The 17,951-nt window shown below is 38.3% G+C and overlaps 1 protein-coding gene across 2 annotated transcripts in view; it reads left to right on the plus strand.

Moving 5' to 3' along the window:
• The window catches only part of SP1 (Sp1 transcription factor), a 47,217-nt gene that overhangs the window by 20,680 nt on the left and 8,586 nt on the right, over window positions 1-17,951 (plus strand). The gene's annotated exons all lie outside the window — the stretch shown is intronic.

Raw genomic sequence — 17,951 nt, forward strand, 5'->3', positions numbered from 1 at the left:
CCCCTCCTAATTACATTCTTTTCTTTTCTTTTCTTTTCTTTTCTTTTCTTTTCTTTTCTTTTCTTTTCTTTTCTTTTCTTTTCTTTCTTTTCTTTTCTTTCTTTTTGAGAGAAAGGGCACTGGTGAGTGGGAAGCAAAGAGAGTGGGAGAGAAAATCCAAGGGACAGAGAGAGTGATAGAGAGAGAGAGAAGCAGGGCTCACCCGAAGCAGGGCTTGACCATATTTTACCCAAAGTGGGGCTTGTGCTCACAAACTGTGAGATGATGACCTGAGCCAAAGTCAGATGCTTAATGACTGAGCTACCCAGGCATCCCCCTAGGTATATTTCTAAGAGAAAAAGGAACATATGGCCCCACAGAAACTTGTATACAAGTGTTTATGGCAGCATTATTCATGGTTATGGAAAGATGGAGACAATCTAAATGTCCAGTGGATAAACAAAATGTGATCTATCCATGTGATGGAATATTATTCAGCCATTAAAAGGAATGAGGTATTGATAAATGCAATGTGAGTGAGCCTGGAAAACATTCTGTTGTGGGTGTTTTTTTTTAATAATGTTTATTATTTACTTTTGAGAGAGAAAGAGACAGAGCACGTGCCGGGGGAGGGGTAGAGAGAGGGAAACAAAGAATCCCAAGCATGCTCCAGGCTGTCAGCATAGAGCCTGATGTGGAGCTTGACTTCATGAACCGTGAGATAGATCATGACCTGAGCCAAAGTCAGACGCTTAACTGACTGAGCCACCCAGGTGCCCCAAAACATTCTGTTAAATAAAAGAAATAAGCCAGAGAGAAGAGGTCACATATTTTAACATTCTGTTTATATGAACTATCTAGAATAGGAAAATCTGTAGACACTGGTTGCCAAGGTATGCCAAGGTATGGGGTGAGGGGAGAATGGAGAATGATTACTTAATAGGTATGGGTATTTTTCTGGGGTGCTGAAAGTTTTGAAAGTATAGAGAGGTAGTGGTTGCACAGCATTGTAAATGCACTAAATGCCACTGAATCATACACTTTAAAATGGTTAATTGTATGCTAATGGTTAATGGTATGCTATGTGAATTTCACCTCAATTTAAAAAAAAATTCTAAGAGGGGCACTTGGCTGGCTCAGTCGGTAGAGCATGTGGATCTTGCTCCCGGGGTTGTGAGCTCAAACCCCACGTTGGCTGTGGAGCTTACTTAAAAAAAATTCTAAGCATCAGTGGGTCAAAGGTTTTATACATTTAATATTTTGATATTTACAGTTAAACTGATTTTCTAAAGCTAACAATTTATATTCCCATTATTATCAGTCTTTGCCAATAAGAAGGGGAAAAAGATTCTTGCTTTAATTAGCATTATTTGAGTATTGGGGAATTAAATATATTTTCATTTATTATTTGCATTTTTTTCTTTTCTGAGTTGCCTGTTTTTATTTTTTTTCCTAGTACTTTGTTTTAATAAATCTTATAAAAGCTATAATATTTTCCCTCATTACTACTTAAAAATTTTTCCTGATTGGTCACTTATTCTTCCAGATGAATTTGACACATTTTGTCAGGTTCCCCAAATAAATCCTTCTGGGATTTTTATTTTACATTTGATTTTAGCCAAAAAGCCGAGAAGTGATGGGAATTTTTATTTTGATTGATTCATTATGTTTTCATTATTTTCTTATTTGTCCTACACATTTCTTGCTGGTTAAGCTTAGCATTTTATAGTTTTTGCTGCTCTTATGAATAGGACCTTTTCTTCCTTTTTTTAATTAATTAATTTTTAAGATTTGTTTTCCATTTTTACTTTTTTTTAAATGTTTATTTTGGGTTGGGGGATGGGGCAGAGAGAGAGAGAAGAGAGAATACCAAACAGGCTCTATGCTGTTAGTGCAGAACCCTACTTGGGGCTCGAACTCATGAACTGTGAGATTGTGATCTGAGCTGGAATCAAGAGTTGGATGCTTAACCCACTGAACCACCCAGGCACCCCTTCTGGTTTTTACTTTTATTTGCATTTATTTTATGCAGAATTTACTTCCAGGCCGTAAATTTTTTTTTTTTTTTTTTCAGTTTCTTCTGGGATATTTTTTACTTCTGTGCAAGTTCCTCTTCTGGTTTAGGAACAATCTGCTCTTTTTCAGTAAAGATCATCTCCATGTGCCAGGGAGAGCTCATGTATGGATTAATCTGACCCTGAGCCCTGTTAAGTTCTGTGCTGCATCTTGGGGACTTTGTTCACCTGGATGTGCTCAATGACCAGGGAAATCTACATCTAAACCCTTAAGGTCAGCATTACTCTCTGCATTTTTAAGCATGTGCAGTAAAAATTCAGCACTCTTTCTGGGCCACCAACATTGTGTCCAGCCCCACTGTTTGGCCTTGGGCACACCTACCAACTCCACCATTGTAGCGACAGAATGGCACACATTGCTTCCGCAAAGTGACATCTTTCAGATGCTTGGTCCTTTTCAGATATGCATGTCCTTAATGGCCTGAGTAGTTTCACCAGTATTCTTTAAGCAAGCATGAAGATTTGAACCTCTTGATTTGCATGATTTTGTTGGATTCTCTGGGCTAAGTGAATAGCGGACCATTTTCAGAGATCCCCTCAGGCTGCTTACGGGAAGAGCTTTAAGATTTTATTTTTAAGTAATCTCTACACCCAATACGAGGCTCATACCCACAACCATGAAATCAAGAGTCGCATGCTCTACCGACTGAGGCATCCAGTCACCCCTCTTCCATTTTATTTCTTACGGATTCTTATTTGTAAATAGGAAAGCTATTGACTTATGGGCATTGATTTCATATGGCTTACTGTAATCTTACTGCTTTCAATAGTTTTAGTGATTTTCTTTGGATTTCTAGGTATACTCCTGTGACCCACAAAATAATTTTACCTACTCCTTTCTAGTATTTATACTTCATTCTTGTTAAGTAATAGTTGTAATAGTAAGGATCCTTGTTTTATATCTCTTTCTAAAGGGGTGGTTTTTAATTACTGTGTCATATTCTATCAAGTCATTTGCCACAATTTATTTCTCTTTTGTCAAATATTCAGGTAGTTTCAAATTTTCCTGTGTTTTAAATATAGAATATAATAGAGCATACAGCTTTGTCATTTTGAATCATAATGTACTTAGAATAAGTCGTTAGGAGTTTATTGGTGATTCATTCATTACGTAGTATTAAAGGAACAGAAAACCTAAAATATATTAAATATGTCTGAATTATCCATTGCCATATCAAGCAAAAGTTGAAGGAAACCAGTATAAGAGAAGGAGTACACAGATGCATAGATGAGCACCTGTATATTTTCATGGAGTAGCATTTCTATCTCACATTCTTTTGTGATACTGTCATTGGCAGTTTAAAGCAGCAGTGTGTTTTTGCAACACTAGGTATAAATGAGAATATTTGCTTTTAGTACTTATCTAGTAATCTAGGTAAATTAAGACAAGATGAAGTCTGGTTCTCATATTAAAAAGTGACTGTAGAGTTTATGCTTAGGGAGCGGTTGAAATATTAACCATAGTACATCAGATTATATAATTGTACTGCAGGCATTACTCATGCATAAACTTTAAGAGCTCTATCATTAAGAGGTACCCAGCACGTAGGTGCGTATTTGGTCACTGCAGGGAACTCAGAATGGTGTGGATCTGAAGAGTTACTTCTTTATTTCAGACTTTTATGTATAATGTAACTATTATCACAAACAGGTAAAGTGTATTGTGCCTATGAATAGTATTGGGAAAAGATGGAAAAGTGATAATGATTTGATGGGATGGTAGGATTTTGGATGTTTCCATATCCTTTTTTGGTTTCCGTTACTCTTATTAGTACTATATTTAAAAAATCTTATCACAAAACATGATAGATGACTATTACTATTCATTTTTCTTCAGGCCCTACAAACAAAATTAATCTGGTCTTGTTTAGGGGAGAGTCTCTAGGATACCTGAGTTTAAAGAACTTATCTTCCCTATGTATATTTCTACTTCAACATGCTTTCATGGTTTTATTATCACATAGCATCTCATTACTATATTTTATCCAGAAAGTTTTCTGAAAACATGAAGTTTAATCTGTACTGTTTCTCCTTTCAAGACAACACTGTGTATTCAGAATGGTTATTTCTGCATTACTAATCAACACCAAACTACTTTTAATGGGAATCAAATATAATTTGAAGACTTTGATATGATTTTCCTTTTTTAATGGTACATCCAGTGGTTAGAAGCAAAATATTAATGTGCATTTTATTTTTTGTTTGTTTTACAATATTCTTTTATTGGTGCTGTTTAAACAATTTTTTTTCAACGTTTATTTATTTTTGGGACAGAGAGAGACAGAGCATGAACGGGGGAGGGGCAGAGAGAGAGAGGGAGATACAGAATCGGAAGCAGGCTGCAGGCTCTGAGCCATCAGCCCAGAGCCCGACACGGGGCTCGAACTCACGGACCGCGAGATCGTGACCTGGCTGAAGTCGGACGCTTAACCGACTGCGCCACCCAGGTGCCCCTATTGGTGCTGTTTTAGAGATACTGATGATTGAGTTTTTTTCAAGAGAAAAACTTTAATTAATATAAATCTTATTTTGTGGGGAGGAATGTGAGAAGAATACATTAGTCACAGTAGATTCTTCTTTACTGAAAACCTTTAGAGAAGAACCAACCCGTAGCTTTTTTTTCCCCCCAAGGAAAAGAAAAACACTGATGATTGAATTTGATATTATAACTCTTCTAGTTAAGTTCAAAATAACATACCGTGAGTAGTAGGGGTGCACATATAGATGGGAGGAAAAAAACATTAAAAGTCACATTCAACCCTTTTATTTTCTTAATATACAGTGATTTATTGAGTGCCTCCTATGTGTCAGGAACGATGCTAAGTATGCTTTATATTAAATTTTTTTAATGTTTATTTTTGAGACAGAGAAAGAGTGGGAGCAGGGGAGGGGCAGAGAGAGGGAGACACAGAATCTGAAGCAGGCTCCAGTCTCTGAGCCTGCTGAGTCAGCACAGAGCCCGATGTAGGGCTCGAACCCACGAACCATGAGATAATGACCTGAGCTGAAGTTGGACACTTAACCAACAAAGCCATCCAGGTGCCCCTGCTTTACATTAATTTTATTAGTCCAGTATAATTATATCTTTTTTGCTGATGAGGAAAGTAAGGCTCAGAGAGGTTACTCTGCTGGTAAGTGGTGAAACCAGGATTCAGACCTAGGTTTGTCCAACTGCACCATTATAGTGCATTAATAGTGTATTTAATGTCCTTGTTAATTTTAATCATCAGAGCCTCCCGGTAATTTAAAAATATCAGTTAATGGATATGAACAGTCCAACTGTCAGTCAAAATAATCTTGATTTAGGGCACCTGGGTGGCTCAGTCGGTTAAGCATCTGACTTTTTTTTTTTTTCCAACTTGTTTTTAATGTTTATTCATTTTTGAGAGACAGGCAGCGCATTGAGCAGGGGAAGGGCAGAGAGAGAGGGAGACACAGAATCTGAAACAGGCTCTAGGCTGTCAACACAGAGCTTGACATGGGGCTCGAACCCACAAACTATGAGATCATGACCTGAACTGAAGTTGGACACTTAACCAGCTGAGCCAGCCAGGCGCCCCCATGCATCTGACTCTTGAGTTCAGCTTGGGTCATGATCTCATAGTTTGCAGGATGGAGCCCTGTATTGGGCTCTGTGCTGTGTGGAGCCTGCTTGGGATTCTCTCACTCCCTCTCTCTTTCTGCCCCTCCCCTGTGTGTGTGTGTGTGTCTCAAAATAAAAACTTAAAAAAAAAAAAAAGAACCTGATTTAAAAACCAACAAGAGAGGAGAAGATATGCTTATCTCTCCTTTATTTCATTTTTTTGGTGCAGAAAAAGTGGTTTTATTAAGCATGGGGATAGGACCTGTGGGCAGAAAGAACTGCCTCATCTTTCCTTTAATCAGTAAAGTGGAAGCATGAATTAAGTCCAAAATTAATTTTATTATTCTCCTGTTCATCACTTTCTTGCTCTTAATAAACTGAACCAAATGACTATATTCTCTTAATCTTTATATCCTCCTCCCACAGCTTTCCTCTGTGTGTGTGTTTAAATAAATTACAAATTATTATATCATTAAATTAAATGATTTAAATAAATCATACCAGTTTGAATAATAATAGTAATTACAGCTAGTTTGGGAGGGATGTTAAAGTGAGACCCCTTCTCCAGGAAACTATCACTGTGCTGAGAGTTGGGGGGAAAGATATGACAATTCTTATTTATTTTCTCTTTCTTGAAAAACAGTTTTCATTGTGGAATGATGTTGATAAAGGTGGGAAGTAGGTGAAAGTCTTGGAATTTAGTAGGAGAATTTCAGTATGTTACTAATAATCAAATTTTGAGATCTTTATTTTTTGGACACAAAAAATAGGGATATCTGTACTTTTGAATTCATGTTGGGTAACATAAAACTACAGTGTTTAGTAAAGAAGCATTACTGGGGCGCCTGGGTGGCTCAGTGGGTTAAGCTTCCGACCTCGGGTCAGGTCATGATCTTACCGTTCAAGAGTTCGACCCCTGCATCAGGCCCTGCACTGACAGCTCAGGACCTGGAGCCTGCTTCGGATTATGTGTCTCCTTCTCACTCTGCCCCTCCGCACTCACCGCTCTGTCTGTCTCAAAAATAAATAAATGTTAAAAATTTAAAAAAAGAAAGAAACATAACCAAAGCTGGAAAAAAAAAATCTAGTTTTGATGGAGAGACCTCTGAATTATACTTCCTCAAGTGATCCCAGTTAAAATTTGTGGATTGCTTTTCCCTTTTTTTGCTCCCCTAAGCCTCTTTGCTGGGAGGGTGGACTTTAAAAACTCCTCCATCATTTAGTTATAGTGACACCTACTGGTAAGAACCTTTGACATCATTGTGCAGATTGCTCCATACTTCAAGAAAACTACCCATTTACTGAGATGTGAAGAATCAGTTGTTAAATCTATAAAACACGGTTAATAATAAAAGGGTGAGATGCACAGGCTGATTTTTTTTTTAATTTAGTTTTTTGCTGTGTAGGTGTTTTTAATGATAAAAGTTATATAATTATATTACAGAAAATAAGAGAAACTGAAAGGAGAAAAAAACTAATAACTACTCCCCATCACAGTCACCAATTTTGGTGTGTTTTCTTCTACTTTATTTAAATTTGAATGTATTTAATTTTTTTTATTTACTTATTTTGAGAGAGAGCATGAGCAGGGGAGGGGCAGAGAGAGAAGGAGAGAGAGAAAATCTCAAGCAGGTTCCGCACTGCCAGCGCAGAGTCCGACATGGTGCTTGAACTCACGAACCTGAGAGATCATGACCGGAGCCGAAATCCACAGTCGGACACTTAACCAACTGAGCCACCTAGGTGACTCTTCTTTAAAGCATCTTAACTGAGCTATAACTCCTATACCATATAATTCACCCATTTAAAATGTACAGTTCAGGGCGCACCTGGGTGGCTCAGTTGGTTACACGTCGAACTTTGGCTCAGGTCATGATCTGACAGTTAGTGAGTTCTAGCCCTGTCAGAGCCTGGAGCCTGCGTCAGATTCTGTGTCTCCCTGTCTTTGCCCCTCTCCCACTCATGCTATGTCTCCCTCTCAAAAATAAACATTTAAATTTTTTTTATTAAAATTTTTTTTTAATTTTTTTTTAAAAAAAATTTTAGTGTACATTTCAGTAGATTTTAGTATATTCACCCAGTTGTGCAACTACCACCAGAATCTATTTGAGAACATTTTCATCACCCTAAAAAGAAATACCATGTGGTTCATTAGCTGTCCTTCTCTGTTCTCACTTGTCATTCCCAGTCCAAGTCAACCACTACTTGCAGGCTCTATGGATTTGCCAGTTCTGGACATTTCAATAAATGGAATCATGCAATATGTAATATGTAGTCTTTTGGGACTGACTTCTCTCGTTAGCATAACGTTTGCAAGGTTCATCTATGTTGTAGTATGTATCAGTATTTCATTGTTTTTTATTGCCAAGTAGTATTTCATTGTGTGGATATAACACATTTTGTTTATCCATTCATCAAATTGACACAGTTGGGTTGTTTTTGCTTTTTGACATTATGAATAATGCTGTTAATGAACATTTGTGTACAAGTTTTTGTATGGACATAATGTTTTTATTTCTTTTTGTTACATACTTAGGAGTGGAGCTACTGGATTAGATTCCAAATTTTTTTTAGTGTGCTTTTATTATTTTTGAGAGAGAGCGTACATGTGCCGTAGTGCGCGCACATGCATGCAAGTGGGGGAGGGGCAGAGAGAGAGAGGGAGACCTGAAGTGGGCTCTCTGCTGTCAGTGGGGCTCGAACTCATGAATTGTGAGATCATGACCTGAGGTGAAGTTAGATGCTTAACCAACTTAGCCATCCAGATGCCCCTCAATTTTTTTTAAATATTTATTTTTAATGTTTGTTTATTTTTGAGTGTGTGTGTGAGTTGGGGAGGGGCACAGAGCGAGAGGGGGACAGAAGATCTGAAGCAGGCTCTGTGTTGATAGCAGAGAGCCCGATGCAGAGCTCAAACTCATGAACTGTGAGATCATGACCTGAACTGAAGTTGGATACTTAACTGAGAGCCGCTCAGGCGCCCCAGTTTTAATGAGTTCCTTTGTGTGTTTGAAAGTTCTTAAAAATACAACAGTCTTACCTTATCTGCTGGGGATACTATCATCCTCTAGTTGATGTATGAAACTGTGGATAGTACTGAATCTTATATATTCTATGTTTTTTCCTATATGTGCATATCTATGATAAAGTTTAGTTTATAAATTAGGCACTATAAGTGGTTAACAACTAATAATAAAATAGCAGTTACAATAATATATAATAAAAGTTATGTGAATGTGGTTTCTCTCTCAAAATATCTTATTGTAAAGAATATATATTATTGTACTTTACTCACCTTTTCTGTGATGCTGTAAGATGACAAAATGTCTACGTGATAAGATGAAGTGAATGATGTAGGCATTGTGACATAGCATTAGGCTGTAGTTGACCTTCTCACAATAATGTCAGGAGGATCATCGGCCTCCAACTGTGATTGACTGTGGGTAACTGAAACTGCAGAAAGAGAATCTGCAGATAAGGGGACACTACTGTATTTATTGCCTCTCTTTTGTTCATATCCCGTGCAGTCTTGCTGTTTCATTTATCTCCCAGAAACTTTGAAGTTCCCTGTATTGAGTCGTTAAATCCTGACTGTTTTTACTCCTAAATATTTATTAAAAAAAAATTTTTTATGTTTATTTATTTTTTTCATGTTTATTTTTGAGAGAGAGAGACAGAGCATGAGTCGGGGAGTGGCAGAGAGAGAGGGAGATACAGAATCTGAAACAGGCTCCAGGCTCTGAGCTGTCAGCACAGAGCCTGACATGGGGCTCGAACTCTGAAACAGCGAGATCATGATCTAGGCCAAGGTCGGACGCTCAACCAACTGAGCCATCCAGGCATCCCATCTTAATGTTTATTTATTTATTTAAAAAAAATTTTTTTTTAATGTTAATTTATTTTTGAGACAGAGACACAGCATGAGCAGGGAAGGGGCAGAGAGAGAGGGAGACACAGAATGTGAAGCAGGCCCCAGGCTCTGAGCTGTCAGCACAGAGCCCGACGCGGGGCTCGAACTCACGAACTGTGAGATCATGACCTGAGCCGAAGTCGGATGCTTAACCGACTGAGCCACCCAGGCGCCCCTTAATGTTTATTTTTGAGAGAGGGAGAGACACAGCATGAGTGGGAGAGGGGCAGAGAGAGAGGGAGACACAGAACCCGAAGCAGGCTCCAGGCTCCAAGCTGTCAACACAGAGCTGGACGCGGGACTCGAACCCACAGACCGGGAGATCATGACCTGAGCCGAAGTCAGACGCTCAACTGACTGAGCCACCCAAGGCACCCCACTCCTAAGTATTATCTGTGCCTTTCTCTTCATTGGAACCACAACCCTACTTTAGACATTTATTATCTTCCACCATTATCTAATGGGATAGCCCATAATATTTCACTTTTTTTTCTTCTAATACTCCCCTCCCAATTCTTATGATACTTAGAGCATTTTATTAGTACTTTATTTTATAAATTATAGGGCAGATATTATAGTTGATTTTATTTTATATCTTCCCAGTAAGATAGAAGCTTTATAATGGCCAGGATTATATCTGACTATCTCCAGAGCTTAATACAGTATCTAGCATGTGTCCTTATTCCTAGACTTATACTTACTGGGTTAAAAAATAAGTCAGGGGCACGTGCTCTCTCTCTCAAAAATAAACATTAAAAAAAGGTAACGGGGCACCTGGGTAGCTCAGCTGGTTAAGTGTCCGACTTCAGTTCAGGTCATGATCTCACGGTTTGTGGGTTCACGCCCTGCATCAGGCTCTCTCCTGACAGTTCAGAGTCTGGAGCCTGCGTCAGATTCTGTGTCTCCCCTCTCTCTGCCCCTCCCCCGCTCCCACTCTGTCTGTCTCTCTCAGAAAAAAATAAACATTAAAAAAAAATAAAGATTAGTCAGATTTTAAAAACTTGATGTACACTGGGCCATAATGCCCTATGTACACACACCATGCTGATTCCCTGCTAAATCCTTTTGTGCACTCATGCTGGGAGTTGTATGAAAGTGCTTACCTCTCCATGCTCTCTCTACCATAACTTCAAAAACTCAGTCATTTGAATATCTGTCTTGGATCTGATGATGTCATCTATTTTGAAGTTCATCTATCCATATCCATCTTCTCCCTTTACTCAGCCATCATTCTACACCATATTCTACTCTTCATTCCTTCACTCTACTCGTAGTGTTCCCTCTACTTGGGAACCCCTCCCTTGCCAACATTTTTCACCTGGCTAACTCCTATGCATTCTTTAGAGTTTGGCCCAAATATCAGCTCCTCTGGGAAGTAAGCCTTCTCTGAAGTTCCAGAATGGGGAATTTACCCTTTTCAATACCAGAACATCCTTGGAATGGCTTTTACTATAACATTTATGTTACTATTTTGAAATTATCGGTTTCTCTCTTCTCTAGAGAACTACAAGCTCTTCACAGCAAGAACTATTTGTTTGAATCCCCAGAGCTTAGTATAGTACTTGGAACAATAGACAGTAAATAATTGATAAACATTTCTATAGTCTACTCTTAGGGAGTCCACATGGCATAGGGTACTATAGGGATAAGCCCTAAAGGAAGTTTATATATAGTAAAGTCTGTAAAGTGTGTGTGTGTGTGTGTGTGTGTGTGTGTGTGAGAGAGAGAGAGAGAGAGAGAGAGTATAATATGCTGTAGTAATTCTATAATCAGGAAAGAATTAATGTGGAAAAAATGAATTTCAAACTTTTTTTTTTCCTTTTTGAGAGGGGGTATGTGAGCTGGGGAGAGGGGCAGGGGGAAAGAGTGAGAGAATCCCAAACAAGCTCCATGCTCAGTGCAGAGCCCAAGCTTGATCCCTCGATTCTGGGATCATGACTTGAGCCGAAATCAAGAGTTTGATGTTTAACTCACTAAGTCATCCAGGTGCCCATGGAAAAAATGAGTTTAGAAGCAAGGTATATGGATTTATATCGAGCACAGGTTACTAATGAATTAGCAAGGGCTTATGTTCTGTCTCAGGAGGAAGTAAGTTTCTGGTGTCTGTTCTCTATTCTTGTGTGGTCTAATTTAATATAAATTAATTAGAATTTTTTGTTAGATGTGTACCCACTTATAGTTCTGGGAGCTGGACAAAAAAAAAAAAAAAGGCTCTTACCAATTTGACACAAAAAATAGTGACACAAAATACTTGTAGGACATACTGAGGTGTAGACCATATAGTCAAGAAAAATTAATGGGCCCAGCAGAGTTATGACTTACTTAAAAAAAAGAAAAAAAACCATATATATTATTGTATATATTATATACATACATAATTTCTTTTCTTTTTTTTCTTTTCTTTTTTTTTTTTTTTAATAGTTAGGGAACGTATATTTAGCTGGATATACCAGGAAACCTATTATGACTTAACTAGGTAGGGGGTTATTTTTATGTAACATGAAGTCTGAAGGTAGTGAGTCCAAAGTTCTTGTGGCAACTCAGGGAACCCTGGTCATGTTTACTTTTGCCTGAATGTGAGACAGTTGCCATGCTTGTAAGGCAGCTGCGCTAGCTTTGGGCATTGTCACTTCTTTCCAGACAGGATAAAGGAGGAAAAAGTGAAGCTTGATAAAGGAGGAAACAAGCTTAGTTGTTCCCATTTAAAGAGCTTTCCTGGGATGGCGTGGATGGCTCAGTCATTTAAGTATCCAACTCTTGATTTCAGCTGAGGTCATGATCTCATGGTTCATGGTTGAGATCAAGCCCTATGTCAGACTCTGCTCTGATAACGTGGAGCCTGCTTGGGATTCTCTCTCTCCCTCTTTCTCTGCCCCTCTTGTACGCACGCTCTCTCTCTCAAAATACATGGATAAACTTAAAAAAAAAAAAAAAAAGAGCTGGAAGCCTTACCCAGCAATTTTGTTTTACACCTAATTGGCCAAGACCTTGTCACTTGACTACTTCTCATCTGCAGGGGTATCTGAGAAGGGGAATATTTTTAACCTGGCACAGTGTTAACCTGAAAAAAAAATCAGGTGGCTTTTGGGCAGGAAGAAGGAGTGAATGAAAACTGGAAACATGTGGTAGTATCTACTTTTGAGCCCCATAGCCTAATGCACATGCATACACATACCACTGAAACAACCACAAATAGAGAATCCACTTAGAGAATCCACTTAAATAATTACTTTATGTATGTATGTATTTAATTTTTTGTAAGTGTGTTTATTTATTTTGAGAGAAAGAGAGCATGCAAGCGGGGGAGTGGCAGAGAGTAGGGGAGAGAGAATCCCAAGCAGGTTCCACGCTGATAATGCAGAGCCCAATGCAAGGCTCAGTCCCACAAACCATAAGATCATGACCTGAGCCGAAATCAAGAGTTGGACACTTAACCAGCCGAGCCACCAAGGCACCCCTGTACTTATTTAAAAATTTTTTAATGTTTATTTTTTGAGAGAGAGAGAGAGAGAGTGTAGGCTGGGGAGGTGCAGAGAGAGAGGGAGATATAGAATCCGAAGCAGGCTCCAGGCTTATCATGACCTGAGCTGAAGTCAAATCATATGCTCAACCAACTGAGCCACCCAGGTGCCCCTATTTATTTTTAAAAATAATCTCTATGCTGAATGTGCAACCGGAACTCATAACTCCTGAGATTGAGTCGCGTGCTCTCCCAACTGAGCCAGCAAGATGCCCCCTAAGTAATTACTTTAAAAGACTGAATCTTTATTTCAAAACTTTCAAAATATGACATACTGAAAATTGTGGGAAAATAGTGGTAGTTGTCTTTTTCCTTCTTCCTCCCCCCCCCCTTTTTTTTAATTTTCCTGAATCTCCCTTCTAAAAACAGTATGTTGAGCTTGCATATCTCCTAATGTGGTGTGATGAGAATGTATTGCCCTGATATGATATTCTTCTGCAAAACACATAAGTCTAGTCTAATGAGAACCCCCCCCCAAAATTCAAATTATGAGATATTCTACAAAATACCAACCAATATTCTTAAAAACTGTCAAGGTCATGAAAGGCAGAGACACATAGATCTGAGGAGCCTAAGGAGACCTGGCAACTCAATGCAGTGTAGTATCCTGGATGGGATTCTGGAAGAGAGTAAAGACATTAGTGGAAAAACTGATGAAATCCAGATAAAGCCTGTTGTTATTTACTAGTATTGTATCACTTAATTAGTTTTGACAAATGTACCTTGGTTATATAAGATTATTAAGGGAAGCTCATTGAAGAATGTGTAAGAACTTTCTGAATTATCTTTATAGTGTCTCTGTAAGTCCAAAATAGTTCCAAAACAAAAATTATAATAGCTACAGAAACTAAGATAGCAAAACCAAAAACTCTATAGTGAAACCTTATTATCTATAATGAACTGTAGGGTACCTTGGGTGGCTCAGTCAGTTAAGCCTCTGACTTCGGCTCAGGTCATGATCTTGCAGTTTGTGAGTTTGAGCCCCACATGAGAGTCTGTGCTCAGTGAGGAACCTGCTTCAGATCCTCTGTTCCCTTCTCTCTCTGCACATCCCCCTCTCATGCGCTCATGTGCTCTCTCAATAAACATTTTAAAACATGAATTAAAAGAATTTAAGGTAGAAGTTATGAGAGAAAGTATAAATTCACATTAGGGGTGCCTGGCTGGCTCAGTCAGTAGAGCATCTGACACTTGATCTCAGGATCTTGTGCTCAGAGTTGTAAACTTGATTTATTTTAAAGTTTATTAAGTAATCTCTCCCCCAGTGTGAGGTTCGAACTCATGACCCTGAGCTCAAGAGTAACGTGCTCCTTTGACTGAGCCAGCCAGGCACCCCAATAAACTTGAATTTGTAAGAAAAGGAAGGGGTGTCTGGGTGGCTCGGTCAGTTAAGTGTCTGACTTCGGCTCAGGTCATGATCTCACGGTCCGTGAGTTCAAGCCCCGCGTCGGGCTCTGTGCTGACAGCTCAGAGCCCGGAGCCTGTTTCAGATTCTGTGTCTCCCTCTCTCTATGCCCCTCCACTGTTCATGCTCTGTCTCTCTCTGTCTCAAAATAAATAAACGTTAAAACAAATTTAAAAAAAAAGAAAAGGAAAAAAGTCATCTTGTCACTTTGCAAGGATTCTAGGAAATCTGCTAATTGTTATGCAGCCTAGTAATTGACAGAATCAAGCATTAATTTTGTCTCTTATGTTAAATTGTATCTCAAGCATAACCAAGTAGTCAATGTAGAGATGAATTTGGAGGCCATCTATATGAATTTTTTTGTAAATGTTTTGTAAAAATGTAAAATTTTTACATTTTATCACTCCCAATTGTCACCTTTTGTGTCATTAAAAAGTACAGTCCTTCTCTTCCTTTTTCTGATTTGCTTGGACTGGGAAACCAGATTAATAAAATTATTATTTTGAAAAATAAAGTACAATATATTATGAATTACTATTTCTGTTACTAAAGATGCTTTTATTTCTTGATTTAGAGCTATATTCTGGATGTTCCTACCGCTTAGATGATGTGTTACCTATATTGTGCTTGAATGTGGCTGAACACACAAACACTTCCTGGACTGAGATTTGATTCTTTAGATTAAATCTATTGTGTAAAATGAAACGTTCAGAAAACTCATTGTATGCTTAATATAGGTATAGTTTTGAAAATCAGTCATACTGTGTTAATACTTACTGAATTAAAGAAGACCGTGTTCTCCAAATAATTCCAGAGACCAGGTGAATAGAGAAGGGTGTGGGAACTACCCTTTTGAAAATTATTGAGGAGTTTCTTATTTTAGTATTGCCCGGGGCTTTTATCAGAGAAGAATAAGTTATTTGACTTGTCATGGTGGTCTTCTTAAAAGTTCATGACTTAGCACACTTCTTCCCTTTGAAGAAACTGAAAAAGTGTGTTAACTGCCACAGCTATTACAATAACTGATGCTAGAGGCAACCCTGGGTTGGGCAAGACTGTCATTAAACTGTGCCTTTGGTTTACTTGTTATTTTCATCATGGAAAGGAAAATCTTTAATTTATTTCATTGCTTAACTGATGCCACATTCTAAGATAAAACTGTTCTTTTTCTAAAACTGTTATTAAAAGAGGCTGGAAACAGACTCTGGTCTGATGCTGATGCTTTGTTACCATTTCATCCCTTTTTAAAGTTAAATGAAACTCATTTAACCCCATTTCCAGTTTCATATTAAAAAAAATCCTTTGCAGTCATAGCAGGGGTCAAGGAGGATATTAGCTTTGACTGTCCATTTTGTTTTTAAAATTTTTTTTAAATGTTTATTTATTTTTGAGAGACAGAGCATGAGCGGGGGTGGGGCAGAGAGAGAGGGAGACAGAATCCGAAGCAGGCTCCAGGCTCTGAGCTGTCAGCACAGAGCCTGACGCTGGGCTCGAACTCACCGCGAGATCACAACCTGAGCCTAAGCCGGACGCTTAACCGACTGAGCCACCCAGGCGCTCCTTGACTGTCCATTTTGTAAGAATTTGATAGAGGCTTAGAGATACGGTTTTACAGAGTCCTAGTATCTAAGTATTTCTTTGTTTCCCTTTTTTACTGAATCATGCCATGTCCTGGATGTTAGGCTTATGTCTCAGTAAAATGGAGAAAAGTTTGCTTCTTTCTACTTGATTGTGACAGTGGAGAACTTTGGGGTTTAATGAATTGCTTCTCTGATTTCAATGGAGTTAGATTAATTTGGAAAGTAGATCAAAGATGATTTGCTTGTATGGATCATGGTTTTGCTTATTTTGTTTCTAAAGACCCATTGTAGATAGCTGAATCTACAGGTTCATAAATATCTCTTCTGAAGGTAATTTTTGGTAGGTAACTACTGGTGATATTAACTAGCATTCTGTCTTACCTGCTGAGCTTTTTGGGCTTATTTCAAGAGGAGAAATTATCCATCCCCATCACAGGGAGTTTCTCCTCAGTTTCATATATAGTTTTTAAGGCAAATTGATTAAATAAAATAGTGGTATATATCTTATTCCATGATTTCTCACAGTTGTTTTCCCACAAGATATTTTCCTAATAATATTAGCTACAGTGTGTTAAATGTTTGTTATGTGACAGATACTGTGCTAAACACCTTACATGTATTATTTTTCACAACTTTATGAGATTGATAATGTTTCATCCCAGTTTTACTGAGGGAGAAACTGACAACTAAAGAACGGTCACATATCTACATCTGTCCTACTCCAAAACCTGTTCTTAACCTTGTACTCCAGTCCTTCCTGTTAAGCTCTGCCAAAATCATGAACATCTCAGAACACTACAATTTATTTTAATGCCATAGGTTGATGCTTAGAAGTGGTGCAATGAGAAGGAAAGCACCAGGAGAGCTTATTATTAGGCATTGTAACAAAATTATGTTGATGAGCTGAAAAGAGTGGAGGTTAGGTGCAGAAGTAAAACCAAGCACTGAGATTTGTAATGTTGTTTCTTTTTTTAAATGTTTATTTATTTAGAGACAGAGAGAGAGAGAGAGAGAGAGAGAGAGAGAGAGAGAGAGCGCGCGCACATTTGCAGACACACATGCAAGCAGGGGAGCAGAGAGAGAGAGACTGAGAATCCCAAGCAAGCTCTACACTGCCAGTGCAGAGCCCCACATGGGACTTGAACCATGAGCTCATGACCTCATGTTTCTAGTTTTTTGTTGTTACAAAGCTATAGAAAACATTATCGTCGCTGCGCCTGAGTGGCTCAGTTAGGTGTCTGACTCGATTTCAGTTCAGGTCATCTTTCAGTTCGTGAGTTTGAGCCCCATGTCAGGCTCTGTGCTGACAGCGTGGAGGCTGGGATTCATTCTCAAGCGCGCGTGCGCGCTCTCTCTCTCTGTCTCGCTCTCAAATAAACTTTCTTAAAAAAATCATCACATATTTTTGTATACTCAGGAGTATATCCATAGGATATTGTTGATTCAAAGTGGAATTACTTTGAAGATGTATATTTAAAATTTTTTTTAATGTCATTTTATTTTTTTAAATAAACTCTGTGCCCAACATGGGGCTTGAAATAATCACCTTGAGATCAAGAGTCACATGCTCGAGGGTGCCTGAGTGGCTCAGTCAGTTGAGTCACCCACTCTTGATTTTGGCTCAGAATCCCTGAAAGATTCTTTCTCTCCGTCTGCTCCTGTCCCCCACTCGCACTCTCTCTCTCAAAATAAATATTAACAAAAATTGCCAAATTGGCCTTCAAAATGTACTGATTTATCATCACCTATGTATAAAAATGCCTTTTTCCCCATATCCTTGCTAATTCTGTGCATTATTAGTTTTAACTTTTTGTGATCTGATAGGTGAAAAATTACAAAAGTCTGCTATACATAGAATTGCATTTTAAAAATTAAATGAGAATGGGGTACCTGGCTGGC

Source organism: Lynx canadensis, chromosome B4 (genome assembly GCF_007474595.2).
Source record: "Lynx canadensis isolate LIC74 chromosome B4, mLynCan4.pri.v2, whole genome shotgun sequence".
Classification (NCBI taxonomy): Eukaryota; Metazoa; Chordata; class Mammalia; order Carnivora; family Felidae; genus Lynx; species Lynx canadensis.